Genomic DNA, 19,464 nt, shown 5'->3' with positions numbered 1-19,464 from the left:
AGACATCCATTCTTGCCACACTGACATTTATCATTCACAAATGTCTCATGGCCGCTTTTAACAACTCAGCTACTGGTGACTGCTTCCTTGGAAGAAGTACAATTCCCTGCTGGTGCATCACCCACTGGCAGGAAAGATGTCCAACAAGGCAAGAGTGGGGGAGACAGAGCATGCACTATCACATTGTTCTCAGCATGAAAACCACTGAAACAACTTCCAAGAGAATGAAAGAGCATGAGGCCCAGCATTTCTCCTGGACTGTCTATGCCACCTGAAGTAGGAGGTGTCTCTTCCCAATCTCACTCCAGAGAGGCTGATCAAAATATTCCCTCTTTCTCCTTTGAGCTAAGTCTCCATCTGTCACTGTCACCTCAGCATCTTGCTACCTTATTGTATCTTAAGTCACAGAATCATAGAATAGTCTGGTTTGGAAAAGACCAGTCTCTGGTCATCCCGTTCCAAACCCTTGCCATGGGCAGGGACACCTTCCACTGGACCAGGTTACTTGAGGCCCTGTCCAACAGAGTCCATGGGCCACTCTTTGTGGGTACTAGCTTAGCACCTAAGTGCTATTGATTCCTGCCTGAAATGTGAGGCAATTTTGGCTCCACCTTCAGTGAACTAAATATTTCCTGTCAAAGGAATCAGAAGGCTGGACCAACTGTAAACCTCTACTGTGCCTCCAAAGTGAGCTTTGCTTCTAAGCAGTGTCATGGTTTAAACCCAACCACAAAGCTCGTTCACTCACTCCCCCTCCCCCTTATTTTTTTCTCCCTCTTTCTTTCCTTCCCCCCCACCCCCCAACCCTCCCCGCTCCCAGAGGGATGGGGAGGAGAATCGAGAGAATGTAACTCCCACGGGTTGAGATAAGAACAGCCCAGTAACTAAGGTATAACACAGATCACTGCTGCTACCACCAATGATAATAATGATAAAAGAACAAGAGAATAGACTAGGATACCATCGCCAAAAGAGTTTGACCCCCTCAAAGAGAGACCGTGCCCTTCCGGGTAACTCCCAGTTACCTCCCTTGGCATGACATACTGTGGTATGGAATACTTCTTCGGCTAGCTTGGGTCAGGTGTCCTGTCTCTGCTTCCTCCCGGCCTCCCCTCGACCCCAGCAGAGCATGAGATTCACAAAGTCCTTGGCCAGAATAAACATTACTTAGCAACAATTAAAAACAATCGGTGTTCTCAGCTCTCTGCCCAGGCTGGAAGTCAAAACACAGAGCTTGCACCAGTCACTAAGAAGGAGAAAAACGGCTATTGGTAAACCCAGGACAGCAGAAACAGAAGCGTAAATAGCAGAGAGCTTACTGGCAGATAGCGTCAGGAATCTGAAGACCCTGAATGAACCCTCTTCCTCCACTTCAACTGAGAAAGGGCTTCTCAGTTCAGACTGGGGTATGACTAGGTTAAATCAGAGTCAGAGAAAGCTGCAGGATGGCAGATGGCAGCTTCATTTCATACATAGGAAACTTAGGCAAATTTGGTCCTTTATTTGCAGCCTGCAAGCCTGGTGAGTGGAATACCGTAAAACAATTTCACCACTGTCTTGTTTTTGCCTGACTAGCCTGGCCGACTTGACTAGAATAATGTTATTTGTTTTAAAATATCATTTTAAAGTGGAAAAAGAAAAAAAATCTTCATTCCATTGGTCGCTCTGAAAGAACTGAGACTCTGGGGTTGAATTCTGCTAATAAATACCAAGTATTATCAAGTCTTCTCCAGTGTCTCCTGCATGTCTGGGCAGAGTCTCTGAATTGCTCACAGACACTATGAAGCTCTCAGAACCAGCACTCATCTGTATGCTATAGCCACCTACCTACTTTGTGGTTTTTTTGTCTTACTCTTCCACCTCAAAGATTTCCCAACTAATCTCATGTCCAGTTTCCTTTTCTGTTTCTCAGACTACATGTTTCACCCTGTCTCTCCAACACAGAATCATAGAATTAACTAGGTTGGAAAAGACCTTTAAGATCATTAGTATCTACTTGGCTTTCCCTGCAAGATGCAATCTCAAGCACTGACAGATGCTTCCCTGCTGTTTCTTCAGGTTTTATCACTTCTTCTCCTGTAGCTATCCTGCCACAAATAATTTTCTGCCTGCCTTGCTCATCATTGTTTTATTCTGTCTCTGTCCATTGTACCATTAACTCTATTGGGTTTGTGGGGTTTTTTTGCAAAGAAATATCTTTGGTCTTGGCTGGTGTCTGCAAGCCCAGTATTTACAGCAGAGAAAAAAAAAACTGTCCTGCTAGAGAAAAGCCACCATTGCTCGGCACTGCCTAGCTGTCTAGTCCATGCAAAAGATGTAAGCAATGTATGGCCACTGTGCCGCTTTAGCCTTTTGAGAGCAATACATGGAAAGCAAAAGCTCATAAGCCTGTTTCATGAGAGATCACGAAAGCCCTGCATGACACCTCAGATATGCCAGTCACAACCAAGAGCATTCATAAAGGCACCTTTAGAGGTTTCACTGGGCCAAGTGGCCAGCATGTTCTCCCCCTGCTTGGATAAAATCCTAAAAACCCAGGTTGTGAAGTGCCAGGTATAATTTATTCACATTACTTCCTACACTTGGTCAAGGCCGGGCTCATTTCTGCATCCTCCAGATACACAGAGATGGCTCTTGATGGAAGACCTACTATGGGCAGCATGCACAAGCAGTCCCAGAGCATGCCAACAGAACATAGCTGCAAAAGAGACTGGAGAAAGTGAGTGCTGTCCAAAGCATGGGTCAAAAACCAAAGTGCTTGCAGATGCAACTTCTCATCACATCACCACGACACAGGGATGAATGAAGATTAAGACTGCAAGAGTGTCCTGGGTTTAGCAGAGGTAAATGCTTCCCTAAGGAGTTAGATTCCACACATACTTCTGCTATAGCATTTCTAACAAGATCAGCAAATGGAGAGTGTAAGGCAGGGTTTGTCAAGGGGAAGAAACTATCATGTGGCCAAATGTTATTAAGTAATGTGATTCATGGCTTACAAATGAGGAAACTTCTTCCAAGTGTCTGTAATTGCACGAGATTTTGACAGTGTGAAGATACTGATTTATCCATTACAAATCCAATAATACGACAAAAGGAATAGAGAAATCAAAAGCAAATGAGCAACATATGTCATACCACACAGTCTTATGGTGGGCGACCTGGTCATGCAACTAAGTACACAACTTACAGGAGCCACTGGGCTAGATTTTCTGAAATATTCACCTACAAAATATACCTAGAATAAATCCAGATGCTTGCTGCAAGCTAAACCGTAGAAAGTTAATGGACAGAGATCTGAGTTTTTGTATTGTTTTTTTTTTTTGCCCAAGTATGGCTTAAAACAAGTACAAGTCAACACATGGCTATAGAAAGGCCAACAACACAACGCTCCACGACTGAAAATGCATCAGCAGTACTCTGGATGTTAAAAGCCCATGAACTCTCTCCCACTGCTTGCAAGTGAAATATGCACACTAAAAAGTAAGAGCAGAACATCTGTAATTAGGAGGTCCCCTTGAATAAAAGCTACAAGGAAATAGCACTCTGCGAACCAGCTACCTTCAGAATTGCAGGTGCCTGGGCATAGGCACCATCAGCACATTGGCTTACTCATATCCCAGGGTATGGTGTGTCGTGGCAATTATCCCACACGCTTTGCAGAGTATATTCATTTTGCTGACAACAGTATACGTTTGTTAACAAAGTTAAAACAGTAGTTAAGCGTAAAAAGTTTTTTGTTAATACAAAGAGATACCTTCCATAGTGATGATCTTAACTACCTGAGAGGAAGAACACAAGAAGGCAGGGACTGCAAACGACTTCTACCAAGAATGATCATGCTGGGTGTGTGAGAGGAGAGGGGCTTTGAGTTGGTGAAACCGATGTGTTTTACTCACAGTAAGGGATTGCACCCAAATAAGAATGAAAGGTTTTTCTTAACTAGCTTACTGAATCAACACCTCCCTCGCTCCATTTATCAGTATTACCTGTAAAATAGTATTTCTTTAGCTCACAGATGGGTAACACTTTAAGCACAATTTTTATAATGTGCTTGATCCTTGCCTAAAAGACACTTAAAGAAGTACCGAGTATCAGAAAATGCATTCACTGCCACAAAGTTAGCTTGACCCTTTTAATGTCTGGCATCATCATGGGAATAAGCAAATGTGTTTACAAGGCATGCATGCCCTCAAACATGAGAAGAAGCAAGCCAGGAATAAATAAACTTAGCTGACCTGCATATGCTCATAAAGCCAAACAAACAGAATTCAATGCAAATATGAATTTTACTTGCATCTTTCTTTTTTGCCTAACAGGAACATTTTACAATAGTTCTATTTAATCCTTTCAGATATTCTGCTAGCTGGATGGAGACCATGCAGATTTAAATACGTTTTCAAGCACTCAACAAGAACTTACCTTTGGTCGTTAAGAGCCATCCATCCAAACCTGCATCGTACATAAATGCAGTTCTCAAGACTGAGGCCTCTGGGGAAAAAAAAAAGATAAATTAGGATCTGCTCCTGTTTTAGGTTTTTAAGGAGTAATTTCCACCCATCCTTCCCAATCTAGAACTTTAACCTTCTTCCACACTGACTCTCCAAATGAGTGATACACAAAGAGCAGACTAGAACTAGATGCTAAACTTAACTTGAAGGCAGCATACGCATCTGAGAAAGGACCGAACAGAATATATGTAAAGAAGAACTGTATGACTGAATTACAGAAAATGCTAATATCTGCCTCTGAAGACTAATAAACACTGATAATCTGGGAACGACCTCTACTCTTTCAGTGCTAATTACGCAATGTTCATACCTTTCACTTAACAAGTTCATTTTGGATCGCCGACTGTCCCATACGTGCTGATTTTCCATCCTGCTAACTGGTTTTGATAGCTTGTCCTGCTCTGCTGCAGCTCATTGGTTATTATTTGAAGACCCCTGCAGTAAGGGGTCCTTGGTTAGGAAGGAGACGGTGGCTATGACAGTTTGCTCTGTGGGAAATCGTGCTTTGGTGTCCTCATCTATAAAACAGAGACAGAGTTCAGCCCAGCAATTCTGTTTGTTGGGGTTAATAAGGTACTTAGAGCATCAAAGAGAGTACAGAGGTGATATGCATTAATATTTTTAGGATTGCATACTTTGGTTTCCCATTTATGTGTATATATATATATGTATCTACACGAATTACATTTGCCATACAGAACTGTTTCGTTTTGTATGCTATTATTCTTTCAACAAGATCAGTTTTATGGGAAGAATAAGCAGCATTCACCAACTATTCTCCTCCTACTGAAAAGCTGGGGAAGTTAGTGAAAGCAGAAACAATCACGTGCATCTTCCTAGTAAAAGATCAAGAGCAAGGAGTCAAGAACAGTTCACAGGAACCCACAGTTCAATATTTATGGGTATGAAATGTTCTTAACACTGAAAGGCACTTCTTTTTCTAAACAGAATAAAACGTTCTGCTCTTTGAGGAAGAGCTTTCCAGAGCGTAATTCAACTTCTGTGTCAGAAATAAAGAAAACCAAACACAATTCTTCACTGTTCAACCTACAGTCACAGGTGCCACCGAAAGCAAGCCTTCACAGTATCCCAGAATGGAACCGGGTCAAATCCTGCAGTCTCTATTAGCCAGAGGCTGAATGTGGCACTTCATGTCCCACCTTTCAAACTTGGCTTCTTAGCTGTGCTGGCAAGAATAAAACAGTCTGAAGACTGTCTCCTGCCCTGCATAACCCTCTACACCTAACTTCATTACCATGACAAAGAGAGTCCTTAGGCTTCCTCCTACAGAGAAATACAGGAAGAAAAACTTGTAAATTGGCAGTGACATCATCTGCTAGAAAGTGATTCACACCTCGTGGAACAGCAGGGAAAATTAAATTTACTCCAAGCCATCCCAAAGCTTTTTCACTGAATCCGAGTGTGGCAGAAATGATAGGAGGAGATGTAAATCCTTTCTGGTTTAGAAAGACACAGGTTGTGTAATGAGCTAGAGTGCATCGAGCAAAATTATCATCTACTGTCACTGAGATCTATTTCCCCTGTGGTCTTCTAAAAAAAAAAAAAAAAAAAAAAAGGGGAAAAAAAAAAGGAATGAAACTGGAATAGCAAATACAAGAGGTGATGGCATAGGCAGAAAGTGGATTAATCCACATCACCAGTGATATGTGACTGGCTTACAAAACGGTGGGTTGCATGACTGACAGTGCCAGAAGATGAGCTGTTTCATACTCTCTCTGAAGCTGTTCTGTCCTCAGCCACACCTGAATCCCTTGCAAGTGTCACATTCCCTGCTTTGCCAACAACGTGCTGAAGGAGAAAATTTTAACACATGAAGAATAAAAGTTTCCCACATCTCTCTGAACCCTGCTGGACCCTGCCAAAAAGAGAAATGAAATCATTGTCTCGTTTTCCTACAGAATTCCTCAGCTGTAACTGCTATTTCTATTTCTATCATAGTAGTGCCTGTAACAAGCAGACTTGTGCAGACTATGTGAAGGATCCCGCCTTGCTGTAGACTATAGCTGATTGAATTACGTGACTTCCAGGCTGGTACCGTTTTCTGTCTAGGGGTCAGAGCATTGCAATCTCCAAATAAATTAGGCATGAGCACCACCACAGGAGAGAACTCTAAAGAGTAGCCACTTATGAAGATAAATCAACTTGCCTCGACTCATGTAAATCTACCTGCAGCAAGAGCTACCACATGCTGAAAGGGGTAACATTTATCTAGCTCTGCAGAGAAGACAAGCCTGAAGTTCCATTTCTGCACTGAAGAGAAGGGGAAAAAAAAACCACAAAAAGACTAAAAGAGTTAAAAAGCTGCAAATGAAGTAGCCTACAGCCTTTCTCTTATCTCCCAGTTCTATGATCCGACATGACATGAGGATCCTGTACATAGAAGAACATGTGAAAGTAGACGTCTGGGTAATCAGTATCTGAACAACACAAAGGCATCCAGGCTACATGATTCTAGCAAACTATTAACCTGAACATGAGTCAAAAAGTTTACAGAACTTTATGAACAAACCCAGGCACCAATTCAAGCAAGCAAGACTCTGAATACCGTTTTGCTTCAAAACCACATGAAGCTGACTGCTTCCTGCAATTCTGATGGAAAAACACAGCTGTACTGACAGCCTTTGTCATGATTCAATGTCCTTTTTAGAGCACCTCACTGACAAGCTGGCAACTAGCCACAAGCACAGAAAGAAAACAAATGAAATGTACCTTCCTGTTTCTATCCAGGGCTTTAAAAGGTCCTTGTACTGCAGCAAGTGATAAGTCAACCCTTGCCTCCTATGAGTTACTTTCTTACATTTTCTTTTAATCAGCTACCAATTCAATAATGTGGGGTTTCTGTAACTAATTGGTTCAGTATAACCTTGTACACAATTTAAAGCTGCAAGAAAAAAAAATAAAAGAATTCCTCAGAATTTGTATTTATGTAAAAGATGCCTAAGAAACATAGAAATTAATCTGAGATTCACACGGTTTTAAAGCCAAGCTCTGCCTCTCTTGCTGGAAGTAGAATAGGAGTCACCCAAGCCTGGCTCCTCTCCTGAGCTGGTCAGCCCTTACTGGAAGGGCTCTCTCTTCATACAGCATTTTCCAGTAGCCAGGGTGGCCAATGGCATCCTGGCCTTTATCAGCCACAGTGTGGCCAGCAGGACAAAGACAGTGATCATCACCCTGTACTGGGCACTGGTGAGGTTGCACCTCAAAACCTGTGTCTAGTTCTGGGCCCTTCACTACATGAAAGACGCTGAGGTGCTGGAGTGGGTCTGGAGAAAGGCAGCAGAGCTGGTGCAGGGCCTGGAGCACAAGTGTGATGAGGAACGGCTGAGGGACCTGGGTGGGGTTTAGTCTGGAGAAGAGAAGGCTCAGGGGGGACCTTATCACTCTCTACAGCTGCCTGACAGGATGATGGAGCCAGGAGGTGGATGTGCTCTGTTCCCAAGAAACAAGCAATAGGACAAGAGGAAATGGCCTCAAGCTGCACCAGGGGAGGCTTAGACTGGATATTAGGAACAATTTCTTCCCCAAAGGGCAGTCAGGCATTGGAACAGGCTGCCCAGGGCAGTGGTGGAATCACCATCCCTGGAAGTGTTGTTCACAAACCGCGTAGATGAGGCCCCCAGTGACATGGTTTAGCGGTGGCCTTGGCAGTGCTGGGGAACGGTTGGACTGGATGATCTTGAAGGGCTTTTCCAACCTGGTCGATTCTATGTGGGTATCTTATTTTTTTACTAAAGGGTGGTAAACCTTTAACAAAACCTTTGAAACCCACCACAAATGGGCTGTTTTGCTGGACATATAGATTTCAGACTATGTACGTCTTTTCTTCAAGAGGTAAAGTGCAATATTTCACTGCATCCATTCCAAAATTTAAGAGAGTACAGCCCGTTTGAGTGCACAGAGGTTTAACTATTGCTGCCCTTATACTTGAGTAGGGCTGCCTCATTGGATGGCAACAGCCACTTGTTATGAGAAAACCACTTTTTAGGTGAAACTCTCCTTTCAAAGAAGCCATACAGATTAGCCTGGAAATACCAGGTTAATGCTCAAAAGCAGTTCCGATGTAGGAAAATGGGCAGACCTCAGGACAACAGATATCAAAACAAAAAAAAGACGTCCTTTTGCAAGGAGGAGGAATACACATGGCTTCCCAAACCCCTTCCTGGCACCAGACACCTGGACAACCCATCAATAACATGTCCCAAAGAAGGTGGAAATACCTAGGCGAATATAACGTTTCCTTTGACAGTGGTATTAGATCATTTGATTGGTCCTGGCGACTATTCCTGTAGCACTTATGTTGCAGGGAGCAGAAGACAGACAACTCCCCTCTCACAAAAACTGCCCCAGCTTCCAAGTAAGCATGAGAGAACCTGCTCCACGGCAGAGTAATTTAGAGGTTGGAAAATCCCCACATGCCGTTTTGCCAAAAAACCTAAAAAGAGTATTTTGCCCTTTTTTTTTTATTTTTTTTTTTTTTTAAAGATGAAAAATGTCTCAATGATCTGATCTTTTCTATTCAGTTTCTTATTGACATAAGAAACGAGTGGGCAGATTCAGTATGTTCTTTGCCAGTCTATCTTGTTCCCAATCTGTGCACAGTTCCTGTCCATCTTGAAGAAAGATGGATCAGACAAGAAAAACAAAAAACTGCTACAGCTTTGTAAACACCTCCTTCCAATTTCAGTGCCCCTTAAGACCTATTAACCAATTCCCTTGACTAGTAACAAAACCCCCCTCTCGTCTGGTAAAGCTGCACTTCCACTGTCATCCTTCTATATTCTCAGGGCAGGACCTTCCCTGGGCCTGTGATGGCAGGCATCGTGCTTCTCGAAATAGTCACATAACAGCAAAAGTACTGGGTCTTACATATGGCTCCAACCTCTGCTGTCTGAAGACCTTTTGCTTGATCTTTCTGTTTCTCATTTAAAAACAAGAGCTGCCACCCAACGTATTTACTTCTTTTCTGTTATTTCAAAAGGCTTCTCCAAAATCAGTATTTAGCAGAATCAGTAACAGGACTGCTGTACAAAGGGATGCTTTATATGCACAAATGACTAGTTAATAGAAAAACATACATCAATAAATAATGTTTTAAAACATAAGGAAGGCTTACAGGTTTTATAGGAACCAATAAAAATGGCTACACAATGCTGGTGTCTTCCTTCATGTAGCGTTTTATGGACAACCAATAAAACCCACACCAAAAACCTAAACCAAAACAACCCCCTTCCCTCCACATACACAAGTATTTGTTCTTTGTCCTGTAAAAGGTCTTCCCCATCCTACATCTCCCTGCTCCTAAACAGCAGCCAGTAAAATGTATTTTCTTCACTGATCTGCAAAAGCTATTTTTTGCAACTGGGTTCTTAAGCTGCATACTGCACCCTGTAAAAAATATTTAGGCTGATTTACAAAATCTATTTCTCTCCTTGGGCCTTTAAGCTGCTGTTGCAGAAGTGATAGAGGTGTTCTCATTCAGACTTTTACTGCTTCTGGGCCCCTTGCCACCTATTTTTATTTTCTCTCTCTTTTACTTTCTTACCATCTCTCTTGTACACACGCCACACTTGTCCATCAGAGCAGATTCTGAGTAACAGGAGACATGCTTTCACAACATATCTAATCCATAGCCAAGGGGTAGGAGGTATCAATCCACCTGACATGCCTTGCAGGAGGCAAATTTGGTCAGAAACTTTAGAAAAGATTTCAAATATCTGTTCATTATTTTTATGATAGAATCATTGAATGGTGTCAGTTGGAAGGGACCTTAAAAATCATATCATTCCAAACCCCTGCCATGGGGAAGAAAACTAGTTTTAAAGAAGAGTAGTCCTCTACTTCCTACAAAATCAAGTTTCTTAGGCTAGCTCAAGCTGGTTCATAGAAAGGAGAAATGAGTCACAGAATCCAGACTGGTTTGGGTTGGAAGGGACCTTAAAGCTCATCCAGTTCCAACCTCCTGCCACAGGCAGGGACACCTTCCACTAGGCCAGGTTGCTCCAAGCCTCATCCAACCTCACCTTGAACTCTTCCAGGGATGGGGCAACTTCTATTACCACCCCACTGAATGCGTCTTGCATTTGTGCAGTTTATTTTAATTATACATGTGATTTTGTCCATGAAATTCATGTATATCAGTGAGTACATAATGAAGCAGCCAAAACTGAGATAAAAATGGCCAAAAGAATCAAAAACCTAACACAAAGCTATTAGTCACTTGTCAGTGTGTTTCAACTAAAAGTTTACTAAAAGCACACTCCAGTTTTTATCTGACAGATCTACCTGCACTGCAACCTCAGATAATAAAAATGTGACTTTGAGTAAGTACCTTTTTTCTTAATATCTGTCCTCATTAATATATTCTACTTCAAAGGAATGCAGTAGTTCATCCAGAGTTCAAATGAATATGGTTTGATTTTGTAAAAAGTATCTTTTCTTTGAGTGTTGCCACTTACTGCATCACTTCGGTGTGAATTAAACATGAATTCATGATAAAATCATCAAAATGCAAAAACAAAGTGATGGTAGAGGGGGATCAAAGGCACCTTCTAGTTGCCAGAGAAACCAACACAGCAAATGAATGTGAAGTACACAGTACTCGCACAATCTCCTAGGACAAGTGTGCATGAAGTGTACGAAGAAACTCTTCATCTGTGTGTTAGAGCAGCAGAACTCAAATGAACAGAGAATAAATTCATGAGCATTATGCTCAGTGAGTTAACAGTCGTCAGATTAGTAGGTGGCACTTCTGGGGCAGGTCACGGAGAAGAACTTCACACTGTCACTGTGTAAGTCGAGTGGGTACAAGAAATTGAGATCCACGTTTTTCAGAGTGCTATTAATCAGAAACACATCATTTGCATCAGTCCTGAGAGCCCAGAAGAAACTATATTAAAGAGTTTGCATGCACAGACTGTGAGTATGAAGTGCAGCTTTCTAGGCTGGGCATTCAAAAACATCACCACACAGAAAAGTGTGTAGCGTAGGACTGAGTTTTTTCTCAGGAGTTCTCACTTCCTCCGGGCTCCTCTCTTCTATCTTCAGCTAGCGTGCAGAGGCTCTGAACGTGCCCCCTGTAATATTATTTTATGTAATAGGAATCTGTCCAGTATACTTACACATTTCACAAAGATGACAGACAAAATAGCATATGGTAATGATTTTCAGTCATGGCTGCCCTTGCTGGGATTTGAAAGGGGAAAGGCTCTGTATGCATTACTGCCTCCCTGAAAATCACACCCTCCAGGGAATAAGAATTGTTTCCTTTATTCGTTTTTCTAATTCTCTGATTAATAATGATAGCTTTGATTTAAATATGGGCAAAGACAAGCAGCAAAGTGATATTAGCACAGCAAAACTGATTATAAGGTGACTGGCAATACAATGCTGCTCTGAGGGGACCCACACCCCCCCAAGTGATCCACACAAAGAATTATAAAATCACAGAACGGTTTGGTTTGGAAACGACCTTCAGATCACCCAGTTCCAACCCCACCCTGCCATGGGCAGGGACACCTCCACTAGACCAGGTTGCCCTGAGCCCTGTCCAACCTGGCCTTGAACACTCCCAGGGATGGGGCATTCTCAGCAGCTTCCTTGGGCAGCCTGTTCCAGACCCTCACTATTCTCACAGTGAAGAATTTCTTCCTAACATCCAACCTAAACCTTCCATGTTTAAGTTTCAACCTGACCCGGCACAGGGGCTGAATTGCAGATTTTATTAGGCCTAGATGCTGTGGTCCAGCTCTACAGAGAGGTCTCCGGTGGAGGCAGAAACAGGGGCAAGTCCCCCTGGTCCCTCCCTGTGAGCAGCCCTTACTGTCAGGATGGGGTTTGGGTTCCCCACCCAAGGACATGTCCCCTACCCCACCACTATGCTCCCAGTCTGCTGGACCTCCAAAACCTGGAGAGGTAGAAACTGGCTGCAAGAATGGAGTTCTTGTCCTGTAACAAAGGCAAACTCCTTTGAGTATTTCAGGCAATGAGGAAGCATAGGGGAAAGACTTTGTGCGCCCTATTCACCTTAATTAGTTGCTGCAGGTCCAAAGGTAATATTGTAAATGGTTGAATCATGAATGTTGTTTCTATTAAGGAATGAAAACATGCTAATGCTCTATAGATGATGTTTCAAGGAAAAGAACCACCTAAGGCAAACAGTTCTGAAGTTCACCTTCATGTAGCCTGTGCAGCACCCTTGAAGGACTGAGCAGTGCTGGCCCTGGCATATTTATCATTCTGCTCTTGTCACAGCTCTTGATTGAATGTTGGTTTTTTTTGGAGGTAGAGATCAAAATGAACCAGAACTAATTGAAGGTATATTAAATAAAAGCATCATCATTGTAATGGGTATACAATTGCTACGCTAATGCTGAATAATGTTTAAGCTACTGAACAAGTCCATATTGTTTCACCTAATGGGACTCACCGATTACCAAGTAATTAATTCTACTGTAATTCTGCAACACCATGTGGAAATGTGAAACCCACTCATAAATTAATTAATGCTCAAGTCAATAGAGGAGACAAGTGTCTGGGACTTACTACTGCTTCTCCTAAAATCAATCAAGGTATTATCACTTTGAGCCATACAGGATTGGTTTTGGTTCTTCAAGCATTTGGCCTAGTTATTACATTGTAATCATGTGTAATACAAATCTGGCAGATATGGGCAAACACTCAGCAGCCAAAGCTGCTCTGAGCCTTTTACTTGTCTTCAATTATATTTATTTCTGTAGTCAGAACTCTAGTAACTATAAGCTGGGGTGGTTTAGACTTCCTCCTCCATCACTTTTACCCTATGTACGTCACAACTGCTGGAACAGGCAGCACTTCATCTAATGCATAGCAACTGCTGGGCCCTATCCACAACCATGCATACCTGGCAAGTACAACCACAGAGATTTCTGCAGTCCTTCCAAAACCAACCAAATTAACAAACGTATAGGAAATCAGGTCAACAACCTTAGTCTTTAAATAGGTCAGGGTAAAAACTCTTAGCTCTCTCATTCAGTCAAAGAGATGTCCTGATTACACCCTGAACTATCCTTCAGCATATGGGAAGGAACTGGCACCAGTCTTACATTCAGTATTTATGGACAAGAGATGGGCTTCTTCCACATATTGCCTAACGCTCATATCCAGACCCCAAAGCACACCCTTGCAAACACCACCAGAAGGTCTTCCCTTGCCCCCTTACATACAAAACCACAGTGACTGCTCCACAGCGTTCAGGGGTCAGCTCTTAATGGTGCTGCCCTTGCTGGTCTATGTCAGAGGAAAGGGCACCCTCCACCTCATGGCTTTTCAGAGCAGGGGACTTCTCAAGGTGGGAGAAAAGAAGACAGGAGAGCAGAAGCTAAGAGGCACCAGCTGCCCCAGGCCATGGTGTGATGTTTAGTTCATAACAAGGCCTGGGGCGCCCTGGGACAAGGTCCAGCTCCATGGATTGATTACTCTCCACCACCTCATCACATGACAATATCTGCATTTAAACTCTGGTTCTAATTCTCATTCACTGTTTATGGATATTAAACCATTTAGACAAATATATTAAACCATTTAGACAAGTACGCTTGCAAGGCATTTTCCAGATTGCCCAGAGAAGCTGTGGCTGCCCCATCCCTGGCAGTGTTCAAGGCCAAGCTGGATGGGGCTTAGAGCAACCTGGTCTAGTGGAAGGTGACCCGGACACTAGCAAAAAGCCATTCAGTTCCCTTCTGCATGGCTTGCCTTAGTTGAAGTATGGACCTCTTGGAATGGAAACCAGGAAATTTAAAGCTTGTTAAAAATGCCAGAGCCAAGATAACGTAGCTTCCAGTGCCACACTATGAGTTAGACAACAGTTCCAACATCACATATGAACACTGGATATAACACAATTATTTGAAAATTATTAAAAAATTCCCCCCCCCAAAACAACCAAAAACCCCAAAACATCCAAGCCCCATAAAACTCTGGCATGAATAACCTAAGTTTTACCCATGTGCATATTAAAAGAGCAGTAAGCAGAGATATTTCCCCTAAGACACAGAAAAACTACTCAGGTTTCCAGGTGTCTATCTCCTCCTGGTAGCTTGACACATCGTTTTCATTTCTAACATCATACCCGTCCCAAATCAAAACCAGACAAGCAGCATAATAGGTGGGAAAGAACATCTAGAAGGTGAGAGAACTCCAAAGGAGTGGAGGTGGCTATGATGAACAGCCGTTAAACTGGCAAAAGGAAGTGAGAATGGAAATAATCAACCCCAACCTGGCCTGGAGAGCAGTCAGAAAGCCAGGGCATGTCCAGCCTGACTGCCCTGCTCCTTACCATATCAAGCTAGGAGTAAAAGGCAGCTGATGAACAGTTTTCCTTTTTTCCCCTTATAAAAGAAACAGTATAAATCTTCCCGATCCCTCCCTTTTGCACTGGCCATAGAAATTTGAAAAAATGGCTCCACAAGATAGCCTAAATCCCTTAATTTTCCTACAGAAGAGGGAAATTAAAAGACTATGGCAGGTTTCTTGATGGGGTCCCAAGAATGGCTGGCATCTTCTTGGGTTTTACAAGCATTCAGACAAAGCCAAAGGTGTACTAAAACGTGACAATCCAAAGAGACAGTACCTGAAAAACAAAGATTACTACACCCATCTTAAAGAGGGAAGTACTTCAGTACTTTATCTGGAGTATCTGTAACAGAGCAGAAGTAGAACTGCGATTCCCTTCTCCATCAACCACAAAACCATCCTTCCTCATAAAACTGTTAATTGCATTATTTATCCTTTTTTTCTTTTCTGCGCCGTTCCCTCAATTATATTAATTGTACTAATAAATAGAAGGCAAGTGTATTAATTTACAATTTAATTAACCATTTAAATGAACCTGTAAAGAAATTGTTCTACAAGGCAAATAATTGCAATTGTCCTACAAAAGAGAGTGCATTCACTCTAACAGAGCTTTTCTCTTCTGGCCCCATATATTTCCTGAACTGATGTCCTATTTCCTCTCAGCCCACAAGATTTCCCACAGGGGTATAAGATGGCTGATGAACATAACATGTAGAGCCAGATTCTGTTCTGAGGGTCAGGCGCATGTGAAAGGGATTCAGGACTCCTTATCACAGTATCTGTAATTCAGTTCAGTCCCTAAAGAGTCCCATCCAAAGCCTGTGGAAATCGGTGTGTGCCTTTCAACTGACCTCAATTTTGTATCAGGCCAAGGTCTAAGGGAATAAAAAAAGGCAGAGTAATGCTCAACTAAAATCCGCTCTCAGAGTCCCTTATTGCTTAATGGAAGTAAACAGCCAGTGCTTGATTAATGAAATTATTCATCAGGTACAGGGCATTAAAATCCAGCGTGGCTGACATCTTGGCACAGATCTGAATTAGCCCAGACTCTCCAATGAAAAGCCCATCTTCTTCAAACCCAGGGAGGCTATGGACAGCTCTTCCTCCAGCCTGAAAACTGCTTCACACACACCCATAAGCACACAGGCTTCCTGCATGGGAATAGTGCCTTGGAGTCTGGTACACTCAAGAGCTGATTCCCTCTGGGGAATAGTGTGTGTGTGCACGCATGTGAGGTTTACACGCTATTAATGCTATTCACAGTCATAAAATATTTATTGCACTTCAGAGGCGCCGAGAGAGTCAGAGGCTTGCATTCAGTTTAGAAGATTTCATAATTATTACTGGGGTGGTTTTTTGGAATAATTTGCCTTTAACTTTCTGTTTGTTGAGGAAAACGAAGTAATTTCACTTCCCATAGCAGCTGTGCTCAAATTAGTTGCAACCCTCTCTCTTTTGCCTCTTCTAGCCCTTCTCCTCACCTGCATACACATGTGCACATGCATGCTTGCTCTTTCTCTAGCCGGCTGTGTACTTTGCTTAGTGCAGACTGGAAGCATAAGGTTGGAATTATTTGGGCAGAAAACAAGTTCCCTTGTGGGGCTTCTTATTCATGATGCTTTTTCAGAGAGGTCCTACATGCAATCAGGAGCCACACCACATATTGTAATAAATCACACAGCAAGAAGTTTACCTTTGTTTAAAGGGAGCAACATTCACTCCATACCAATTAAGTTAGGTATATTGGGCAGTATATCATGCCTTTGCTGGTATAAATGAAAAAAGCATCATTAATTCGACAATATTCATAGCTATAATGGATATTACAGTATAAATAATTAAGGGAGGGAAGTAGGTTTGCTTTCATTATTGAAATAACTGAAATCGTGCTAATTTACACAAAGTAGTTCTTGACTTAAGTCTTTCCATAAAAAGAGAAAAATATCTTTGTAAGGGTTAACAGTTTAGTATACTGCAAGCTAAACCTGGTGATTTCTCATGTCAAAATTTACATGTTAAGCAAACACAAAAGCAAGGACTGTTTCTTTAATTTGATGATGAGGGCACAAGCAACTCCATTTGATGGCACTCTTTTGACCTATTCCCAGCTAATGTTGGGAACAGTCTTCACAAGACCTTAAGCACAGGAAATTTCACCTCTGTGGCTCTGAAGTTTGGCAAAAGTAAAATGAGGAGATTTATAATCTCTGCCACGTGATCTTAATGATAACACCTCTCACTCCACTAAGACCGAAAGCAAGTATTTAGATGGTTTATATCGAATAGATGAAGAAAAATAAGGTAACCTTCCACACACAATTTGCCAGTTTTAAAGGATAACATTTCTTTCTTCTGTTTTATATGTGTCCTGCTGAATTATCCTTCAGAAATTCCCTCTCACCAAATATTCCTTCCAATAACATACCGGAAATTAAAATCCCATGAAGGCTGGCAGAACAAATTATTTTTATTTCGTTAGTTTATCCATCTTACCAGCTCTATTTTGAAAGCTAATTACTAGAGCAGATTATTATTCAATACACAGACATTCAATTTAAACAGCAAATTATTTTCTTCTTCCACTAAAATATTTTCCCGTAATATAACGTTTGCACTGGTTTGTGATCACTTCAAATAATCAAGATCAAAATATCTTACTAGCTGAAGCAACCTAGGAAACATGGTTTAGGAAATTAAGGCTAGTGATAAAGTATCAGAGTCAGGCAGTGTTCAACAAGATCAGCCAATCTGAATCCTTTGGAAAGGAGAATAATAAGTAAATGCAGTTCATCACTGCTCTTTATGACCATTCGTTGCTCCCTGTATAAACTGCTGTCCGAATAGTACCAAGGCATTATTCTGGAAGCAAAATGGTAATTTCTTTGTGATTACTCAGTGGTTTGATGATTACTGATGACACTTGGAAAAGCCCAATTTATCCATTTATAGATAGCCCAATTTCATCCATTCATCTATCCATCTATTCTGATAGCTAAGATTTATAGGTATAGATGCACCCACCTTGTCTGTGAAACAGTCCAGAGTTCTGAGAATATTGCATTTCTTGGATTGCTATAACTCTTTGATTATTTCTGTAGCAAAATAAGATTCTTTTGCTTTTAGAAATCTAATTGAATAAGATTATTTCTTATTTGTAACTGTCCTTTAGGATGCTGAAAAAGAACAGAAAGCACTAGGATAGCACTATAAAGTGAAAAGTAAGATAGGATACTGCAAATGCCATTGTGCAAATTCAGGAAAAAAAAAATCATTACTTCAATTTAGCTAAAGAAGGGTTAAGATAATGGAGAACAACTCTGTGAAGTTTGGAGAGATTTTTACATTTCTAGTAATGTCCAAAACATTCCCTTACCAGAAGTCAATAGGGATACAAATATACAGAATAGTATGTAATAAGGCTGCAGCACTGACTACTTTGGTAACTGTAGAACTCTAAAGACTTCTCTATAAAAAGAGCTCCTTCTCAGCTGTGTACATTGCACAAGGTGGATGGCACCATGTTTGCCATCTACCTTAATCCTGTGTAGGAAAATGGAACTTTCTGCATATATTTGTTTGGTGAAGATATTCCAGCTGTAACTTCCACCATTATAAAATCAAGACCTAAAATGTATTTAGCACATAGAAGACAAAACTTTATTATTTTTCTTTTCAACTTTTATGACTTCCTATACACTACACTAGATTATACTTTGAATTAAGGAACTGATTATCAGTAAGAGAGAATGATGGACTTTGGATATAGTATGTAATTATCCTACTTCTATGTATGCAGATATGAAGATACAGATCTGAATATATTCTTATTTATCTGTAATCGCATGGAAGTTCCAAAACAACCACTGGGAATTCTTCTATATTTCAATTCAAACCTGTTACATAGTCACTAAAACTGGGAGTAAGCCACTTTGCGCTATTTCCTCACTGTATCCAGAATACATTTGATGACTCCACCACGAGGGTGAAGCCTGTTTCTCCTTACCATTTCCTCCCTTTTAGTTTCCATCCCTCCAAGTTAAATGCTGTGGATAAGCTATTTATATATTTACACAGAGTGATGTATTGCTAACCATAAACTCTTTTTGTAATTGCTATTTATTCTTTTATTTTCTAAAAGATTTGCTCACTTAAACCAAAAGCAGTTGTGCTCCTTTCTGGGTCATCTTCAAACTACCCCGTATTTGATTTATTTTTCTTTGAGGTCATACTCCTAGTTGAATTTTTTCCCCTATGTTTTCAAAGTTCACACTGTGTGACTCAAATGTAAATCAATACCTAACCCCTATGGAATTAAGTGCTTCTGCAAATGTAACCTTTTGTGACAGTATCTGCGTGCATTCTGAAGTGGTCTCAGTAAATATAAAATAATCTTTGTAAAATTTACAGCCAGATCCTTCTCACTTCCCTTTAGTCACTAACCATGGGTTTCTGTGCACAGTCCAGCTCATCTTGAGTCACAGATGTTACAGATGGGATGCCGGTAATTGAGGTACTGCAGCTCCAGGTAGCAGAGAACAACCACGCTGTTTCGCAAGAACTCACTGGATCCTTCTTGCGCGAGCGTAGGAAGCATCTCACATTATGA

General features: G+C 41.4%; 1 long non-coding RNA gene across 1 annotated transcript in view; it reads right to left on the bottom strand.

The window, feature by feature from the left end:
• Nucleotides 1–19,464, bottom strand: part of LOC136016003 (uncharacterized) — a 257,578-nt gene that overhangs the window by 34,827 nt on the left and 203,287 nt on the right. The window contains exons 4-5 of the long non-coding RNA XR_010613450.1: nt 4,819–5,026; nt 4,420–4,488 (exon numbers count right to left, since the gene is read on the bottom strand). This is a non-coding gene — a long non-coding RNA (uncharacterized LOC136016003). The remainder of the gene's footprint in view (nt 1–4,419; nt 4,489–4,818; nt 5,027–19,464) is intronic.

Source organism: Lathamus discolor, chromosome 5, assembly GCF_037157495.1.
Source record: "Lathamus discolor isolate bLatDis1 chromosome 5, bLatDis1.hap1, whole genome shotgun sequence".
NCBI classification, from domain to species: Eukaryota; Metazoa; Chordata; class Aves; order Psittaciformes; family Psittacidae; genus Lathamus; species Lathamus discolor.
The sequence above is the reverse complement of the archived record's forward strand: the minus strand, read 5'-3'. Positions and strand labels throughout refer to the sequence as shown.